Here is an 8100-nt window from a genome sequence, read left to right as displayed (position 1 = left end):
ATCCAAGATGAACTCGAGACCTGATTTATCAATATACGAATTGCTTTGAAAACTATATTTATGGTGTGTGTCGAGAAATATTTAGACATGTGCAATAATTCCCATGGTGCAATTTGTTAATATGAAAATTAGTTCATGATATCAATAGGTTGATCATGGCCATAAAACAATGTAGGGAAATTAAGTTCTTGAGAGAAATTGTCTTGGAAGATACCTAGTGGGCGAAATTCTTCAGAAGGAGCAATTTGTATTATTTTTGTTACAAGATAGTGGATTAAATGGGTCTCTAAGTAACTATGTACAAGTTTTTCTGATTCTAGTTCTAAATCATTCTCAACCTGTGGTGGATCTTGTTCATCAATTTTTGGAATGTTATTGGCAAGATTTTGTCTACATTGATCAAAATGCTCTTTCCATTCATTATTTATTACTATTTTGTCATTTTTGTAAAGAGTTTTATTGCATAGGTCATTCAAAGCAAGCATCACTTTTTTTGTTTGGACATTGCTAGAAAAATAAGTATTTTTGTATTCTATTTTTCTTTTTAGCATTATTTCAACTGTCATGGAATCATCAATATTTATTGGGAGATTCGTCTATATTTTTTTATTAATTTATGGGATTGACAGACAATTTGTGAAGCTTGGATAATGTGAAATCAATTTCTTGGACATGTGTTTCATGTAATGCAAAAACATTTTTTTATTGTCGTAAATATTAATGAGAAAATATGTCAATTTTTTAAATGCAAATTTAGATTTCAAAGATCATAGTTTGTTTCAAATATTCAATTAGCAAGTTCTATTGAACAAAAATATTGTACCTTTTTTTCTTTTTCTTTTTCTTTTTCTTTTTTTGTTTTGTTTTGTTTACTACAATGGAATTAGCAATTGGAGTAGCCTCGCGACTCGCGTTACATAGGGTCAATTCTAACCGCTACCTATATAACCACTGGGAACTGTGCCCGGCCCTCTCCACAGCGTCGGGTTAGTCCGGGGGAATTGAACTCGTGATCTTCTGTACGAAGCCCACCTTTCTAACGAACTTCACCGCATTTTGATTACCAACTCACTTGCCCCCGTGGGGCTAAAAAACAAATATTGTACTTGTTATTTAGGATGCACATTACCACTTTCTTTTTTTAATGACAATAGGACAACTGTGTGTAGTTTTCTCTAATACAAAGAAAATGAAAAATAAGTCATAAGTAAATAAGAAGAAATTGTATTCGTTGCATCTATTCAAATACTAGCAAGTAAGGAAACAAAGGGAAAAAAGAATAATAAAAATGAAAGAAATAGGAAACACTAATTTTAAACAAATGTTGCAAATCAGGCATAAATGAAGTATTTGATAATTTCATATTCTTTTTGGATAAGAGAAAAATGAAAAAACTTGTAAACTAACTAAGTACTTGAATCTCTTAGCAAAGATATGTTCTTTAATGACAAATAACATGTTGAAACATCTAAAATAATGTACACAACATAGATAATGAATATTTTAAGGTAAAATAACAAATTGAAGTCCCATTCTAGCAATAGAGGTGAACGTTGATAAGGTAAAAGACAATATGCCTAGTGGTCTCTTGTATTTGATGGTTGTTTCCATTAACCATAATGAGATAAGAAACAATGGTCGTAAGAATGGGTTCCAAGGTATTATTGTATTCATTCTTTCATTTTTTACTATTTGAGTGAAACAAGTTGTATAACTAGATGTCTTTATGTAAATAGTAGCTTTGAGCTACCTAGTCTACTAAAGTGATCTGTAGTTGACAGGTATTTCTTTTAGTTCCAATGCAAATTGAATGCATTTTACACATTGAATTGCACAAGCCCAACCAATATAAATGTGTTTTTATGCATTGAATTAATGCATTGATTGGTTGGAAATAATAATTTTTTTAAGAATCTGTTAAGACACTATAGTTTTTGTCTTCTTGAGACCAATATGACTTTGAATAAAATGGTTTTTCAATTTGATAGTGTTTTGACCAAGTAGCTATGAGTAGGGATATAAATGCTATGAGAGTGTCTTAAGAGTTCCATTTGATATTTGTAGTCCCTTGTTGTTTCTTGACCATTGAAATTCATTTTCCATTCTTTCTTTTATGATGTGTGGATTAGTTATGAATGTGTTTAAAAGTGTACCTTGAGCCAAACAACTATGTAGCTCATCACATTGTTTCCATATAGAGTACAAATGGTTGAATGTTAGAGATAGAAATACATGTAGAAACTTTAGGAAATTTTGTTCTTACATTGTGGGAAGGAACTAAGACAGAGTTCTAAGATCGCTTTTTGTGGACCCTTGTGTCCATGACCCCTAACAAGTAGATATATATATATATATATATATATATATATATATATATATATATATATATATATATATATATATATCTTGATTGTAAATGTCTCCATATTTCTTTTTTTAATCCATAATATGTTTTCAATGGACAATAACATCTCTAGATACATAGACATATTTACTTGCTAAAACGTATAAGAACTATGATATGTAATGTCATTCCCTATACTTCTAGTGTAGCCTCTTATTATTATTAGTGCAATCCCCTTATTATATTGTTTTTTCCCATATAGTCCCCATGTTGTTATTATTGTGCCCCATAGAAGCCCAATATTGTTATTGTTGTGCTCCTACAATATTATTGTTATGTAGGCTTTGATTATATTGGGACCCCTTAGACTCTTATATATAGAAATGAGCTCTTGTCATTTATATCATCCAAGAATTATTCATTTGTGTAATGTAAAGGAGGTTTTCCCCTTGAAGAGGCTTATTTCTAAGTCGTTGATCTATCTTTTCTATCTTTTTGTGAGCCTGTTTCATAACATTTGATATCATAGCTTTGGATTCTAGGGTTTCGCTGCTTCAAATAGGTCATTGTGGAATTTTCGCTATAATTTTTTTCTACGAAGTTTCAGAAACTAAAAAAAACTCATTTGAGCCGAAATCATTCTAAACCTCGGGTCTGAATTTCAGATCTTCTTTCACTATATCTTTGGATATACAATCCAAGACATCTAGGATTTCTGCAGGCTCCCGAATTACATCCCAAACAGGTGACCTGGCGAAAATCATCACAACTTTCTCTCTGAGCATTAGATTGAAATCTATTAAGAAGCTATAGAAATAGGACAGACTATACTTTTATGTGTATTATTTTCAGGTCCAAAGGTCGAAACAGTAACATGTGTCACTTCCTACAAGTTTGCTCTACTGAAAAAGTATATAAGCATGTCCTCTTGGGAGATTGGGCATAACTCTTCCTTGGAGAATTCAATTTCGATTAGACTAGTGTCATTAGAAAGAGGATGCAATGGGCTAATTCAGGGCACTATTTCAGACCTTGGAGATATGAAATCATAGAGTTACAGTCGTTTCAAGATCGAGCTCCTAAAACCAAGAAAACGTGATATGAGGAAGTTTGATGGCAAGGATCCAGTAAATTGGATACTACATATGGATAAATATTTTGATTTATATGGTGTACAACTGTTACAAAAGGTACATATTGCATCTTTATATTTAGAACCAAATGAATTTTGATAGTATAAAGGGATTTGTTCTCATAAACCACTTGTCACTTGGTTAATTTTCATGGAGGAAATGATAGCACATTATGAGGATACAAAGAGCAACACCTTCTTTAGCCAATTGATAAATCTCAAACAAAAGGGTTTAATGGAAGAGCACATTGAGGACTTCCAAAAATTGAATATAAGGGTAAATGATATTTTAGAGAAGCAAAGGATTGATGTCTTCATAGGGACTTTAAAGGATAACATTCAACAGGAGGTTTGTCTTTGGGAACCCTATTCATTGGAGAAAGCATTCAGGTTGAAAAGACAAATTGACAGAAAAATTATGGCAATAAGAGATCATACCACTCACAATTATAAATATGGAAGTGTTGTTTCTCCTAGCCTTCCACAACCTACAAGGTTAACACCACAACAATTGGAAGAAAAAGGAGAAAACGACCTTTGTTACAGCTGTGATGGAAAATGCACTAAAGGTCATAAGGGTTCTAAGAAGAAATTATTTTACATTGATTGTGAAGAGAAGAAAGAAAAGGATCAAGAAACTTTAAAAGAAGAGGATATACACCAGGAACTAACCCTAGAGAAAGAAGAAATGAATCCGACCATATCTTGTAATGTATTGGTAGGAATTACCACTCCTTAGACTCTCAAGATAGAAGGACCTATCAAGAAGAAAAAGTTAATAGTGTTAATTTATTCGGGTAGTACCCATAGTTTTATTCATTGTAAGATAGTGAAGGAATTGAATTTCTTCCTATATCCAGCACCAGAGTGTCAAGTGATGGTTGCAAGTGGAGGAACCATAAATTGCTCTGGAAAGTGCCATAATATCAAGCTATCCATGGGATAATATGTATTGAATATCCGAATGATTTCCATTCCAATCGGTGGTGCTGATGTTGTACTGGGAGTTCAATGGCGACAATCCTTGGGTACAATAGATTTTAATTTTCAATAACTTTTCATGAAGTTTTTTTCAAAAGGAAAGGATGTTAATTTAAGGGGTATTGAACAGAAACCGGGAAAGATAATCAGCTCTAACGGAATGACAAAGCTTCTAAAGAAAGAACAACGATGTGTAATTACACAATTATGTTCGCTGGAGGTTCCCACGTCGAAATCATCTATTTCTCCAGATCTCCAAAAAGTCTTGGACAATAATTCCAAGGTATTTGACACTCCCAAAGGCCTCCCACCTATTTGTGATCATTATCATGCTATTCATTTTCCAGGAAGTGTTCCTCCAAACAATAAGCCTTATAGATATCCCTTTGCACAAAAGAGTGAAATTGAACGTCTGGTTGCAGAAATGCTAGAGGCTGGTATAATTCAAGCTAGTCAAAGTTCTTTCTATGCTCTGGTACTATTGGTGCACAAGAAGGATGGATCATGGTGCATGTGTATGGATTATAGAGAGCTCAACAAGCTCACTATTAAAGATAAATTCCGTTCCTCTCATTGATAAATCATTGGATGAATTGCATGGAGAAATTTACTTCAGCAAGTTGGACCTTCATGTAGGATATCATCAAATCAGAATCAAGTTGGACCTTCGATGAATTCCATTTTCAAACCCTTCCTTAGAAAATTTGTGTTAGTATTTTTTGACGATATACTAATCTACAACAAGTCTTGAAAGGATCATGTTCAACATGTTGTTAAGGTAGACCCTCAACAATAACAAGTTCTCGAACTCTTAAAGGATAACCTCACTTTGGCACATAATCGAATGAAACAATAGGCAGATCAACATCACAGCGAAAGAAGTTTTGATATAGGCGACTGGGTATTTTTACAAATACAACCATACAAACAAATGTCCCTCAAGCAAGCTAAGAAGGATAATAAATTATCACCAAAGTACTATTGTTCTTACAAGGTGCTGCAAAAGATTGGTACTAGGGAATACAAATTGGAGCTTCCTGCATCTTCCCGAGTGCCCCCAGTTTTCCATGTTTCATGCTTAAAGAATTTTCTAAGTGACAAGCTCATAGTTCAAACAATATTGTTGAAACTTGACGAGGAAGGAAAAATCATATTTGAACCTAAAGAAGTCACGGAAAGAAGAACCCAACAACTACGAAACCAATTAATTTTATAGTATCTCATCAAGTGGAAGAACTTAACAGGTGAAGGTTCCACATGGGAGGAGGAGAATTTTATACATAAGAATCAAGAACTACTCAAACTGTTGAGGACAACACCTTTTGAAGGAGAGGGACATGTTAGGTCCCTCCCTATACTACTAGTGTAGCCCCTTATTATTATTAGTGAAACCCCCTTATTGTATTGTTTTTCCCATGTAGTCCCCATGTCCTTATTATTGTGCCCCATAGAAACCCAATATTATTATTTTTGTGCCCCTACAATATTATTGTTATGTAGGCTCTGATTATATTAGGACCACTTAAGCTATTATATATAGAAATGAGGTCTTGTCATTTGTATCATCCAAGAATTATTCATTTTTGTAATGTAAAGGAGGTTTCCCCCTCAAAGAGGCTTATTTCTAAGTCATTGATCTATCTTTTCTGTCTTTTTGTGAGGTGGTTTCATAACATGCAAGAAATTTAATTTTTCTACAAGTAAAGAACATGTGTAAATGTAATCAAGTTTCCATGTGACATAACAATATTTTCGCCACAATTTCCTATAAATATTGCATGACTTGAATTTGACACACAATGAGTTTTAATTATTTATTTCTAAAATTAAGGCATTATCGAATTGCATTAGATAAGCAAACAACTATTTTGTGTTGAATTCACACAATAAACATTGAGAACATCGGAAAATTGAATTTTGACAAGGAACTTTGAATCAAATGTCCATAATTAAATTGATTTTTTTTACCAAACTTTGCTCTATTACAATAATAATAATAATAATAATAGTAGTAGTAGTAGTATGTAGAAACATTCTATAAAACATGTGAAGTAGATGCAACTATAGATTGTGAAAACATAACTCTGATCCATATAACAATCTCTCTCTCTCTCTCTCTCTCTCTCTCTCTCTCTCTCTCTCTCTCTATATATATATATATATATATATATATATAAATATATTAGTGACAATAAGTCACACATGAAAAAATTAAAAACCCATCCATTCATGCAATTAAATTTACATTATTTTGAAATTGCTAATTTTTCATATCTGCACATTCGGACTAAAAAATAAAAAATTCAATTGGTTTTAGCTAACTAAGTCTAATATCCTCATTGTTGTCTTTTTATTGAGATTCCACTGATTGCAAGGATCAAAATTAAATTAATTTATGCAATATTAATTTTCATCTCTACATGGAGTGAAATCATGAGGTTTGGTTAATCTACACATCCATTCTTTAAATTCCACAAATAAACACATTACATGTCGATGTTTGATATTCACTCAATAAACTTTTCATATGAAGAGACATGTTTGATATTCACTCAATATCCTTTTCATATGAAGGGACATATTGCATAGAACAACAACAACATATGCACAAAACTAAGCTACATTTAACTCATTTGCCTCCACTTTTGCATTAAAAGTGCATAACACTAGTGTTCTTATCCACTTTATCCCGACGATTCTATATGTGACTATTAGACTCTTCCATTTCCATTAGCCCTACAACGATTTTCATGTTTGCACCATTGCATAATTTATGACTATAAAAGTTTTCATATGTGCACATTATTGTTTGTCAATAGAGCTCACTTAAACGAGTAGATAAAACCTAATGTCATTACACCATTAGGACAATGAACAACATAGTTTAAAGCCTTTATAGCGTCAATTACAATAAGTAATGTTAGAAACAACGCTTCGAAAACTAGTGCCACTAGTTGAAAGAGTCCAAATGTCAACAAATTAAACATTTTACTTCCTATCAAACCTTAGTAAATTGACTAAAAATTGTAAATGGTCTTGGATAGATTGTGTACAGTTTTACAATATTTCACCTTGCAACATTGCTCTGAAAATCAATATGCTCATAGCTCAAAGTGCTTTGCTATGAGCTCAATGTGCCCGAAAGTTTATTTGAATTGTCTGTAGATCACTAATATATTTGATTATGCAAAGGGCGGTGACAAAACACTACAAAGGAACAATATTCCTAAGGTGTTGTTACAATTGAAAATGTTTATAATATTATTTCAATTTACAAATCTAGAAATATATAACTACAAATAAATCCACATAAGTTAATAAGGCTTTAAGCTATCATAGAAACAATAATGGGCTTTAGACTACCATGCAATTTCTTTCCACAATTAAGCATAATGAAAAATATTATTAACCAAACATATCCCTAAGATTCTGTGTATCTTGCTATTTTAAAATTAAAGAAATAATTTCCTTATTTGTAAACCTTGGTATTTGATTTTGCATATTCTTAAACTAAATCTATTTACTTAAATTGGACAAAAGTTTAAGAACTACATATCACACAAGACCAAGGTTTATGAAAGTAATATGCAACACTAGAGAGAAGTAGATCTTTATGCTAGAAATTTTGATACTAGGAATATTC

This window comes from Pinus tabuliformis, chromosome 7 (assembly GCF_031772625.1).
Source record: "Pinus tabuliformis cultivar Carrire ecotype Pingquan chromosome 7, CPIR1, whole genome shotgun sequence".
Taxonomy (NCBI): domain Eukaryota; kingdom Viridiplantae; phylum Streptophyta; class Pinopsida; order Pinales; family Pinaceae; genus Pinus; species Pinus tabuliformis.
Note: the sequence above shows the minus strand (reverse complement) of the source record.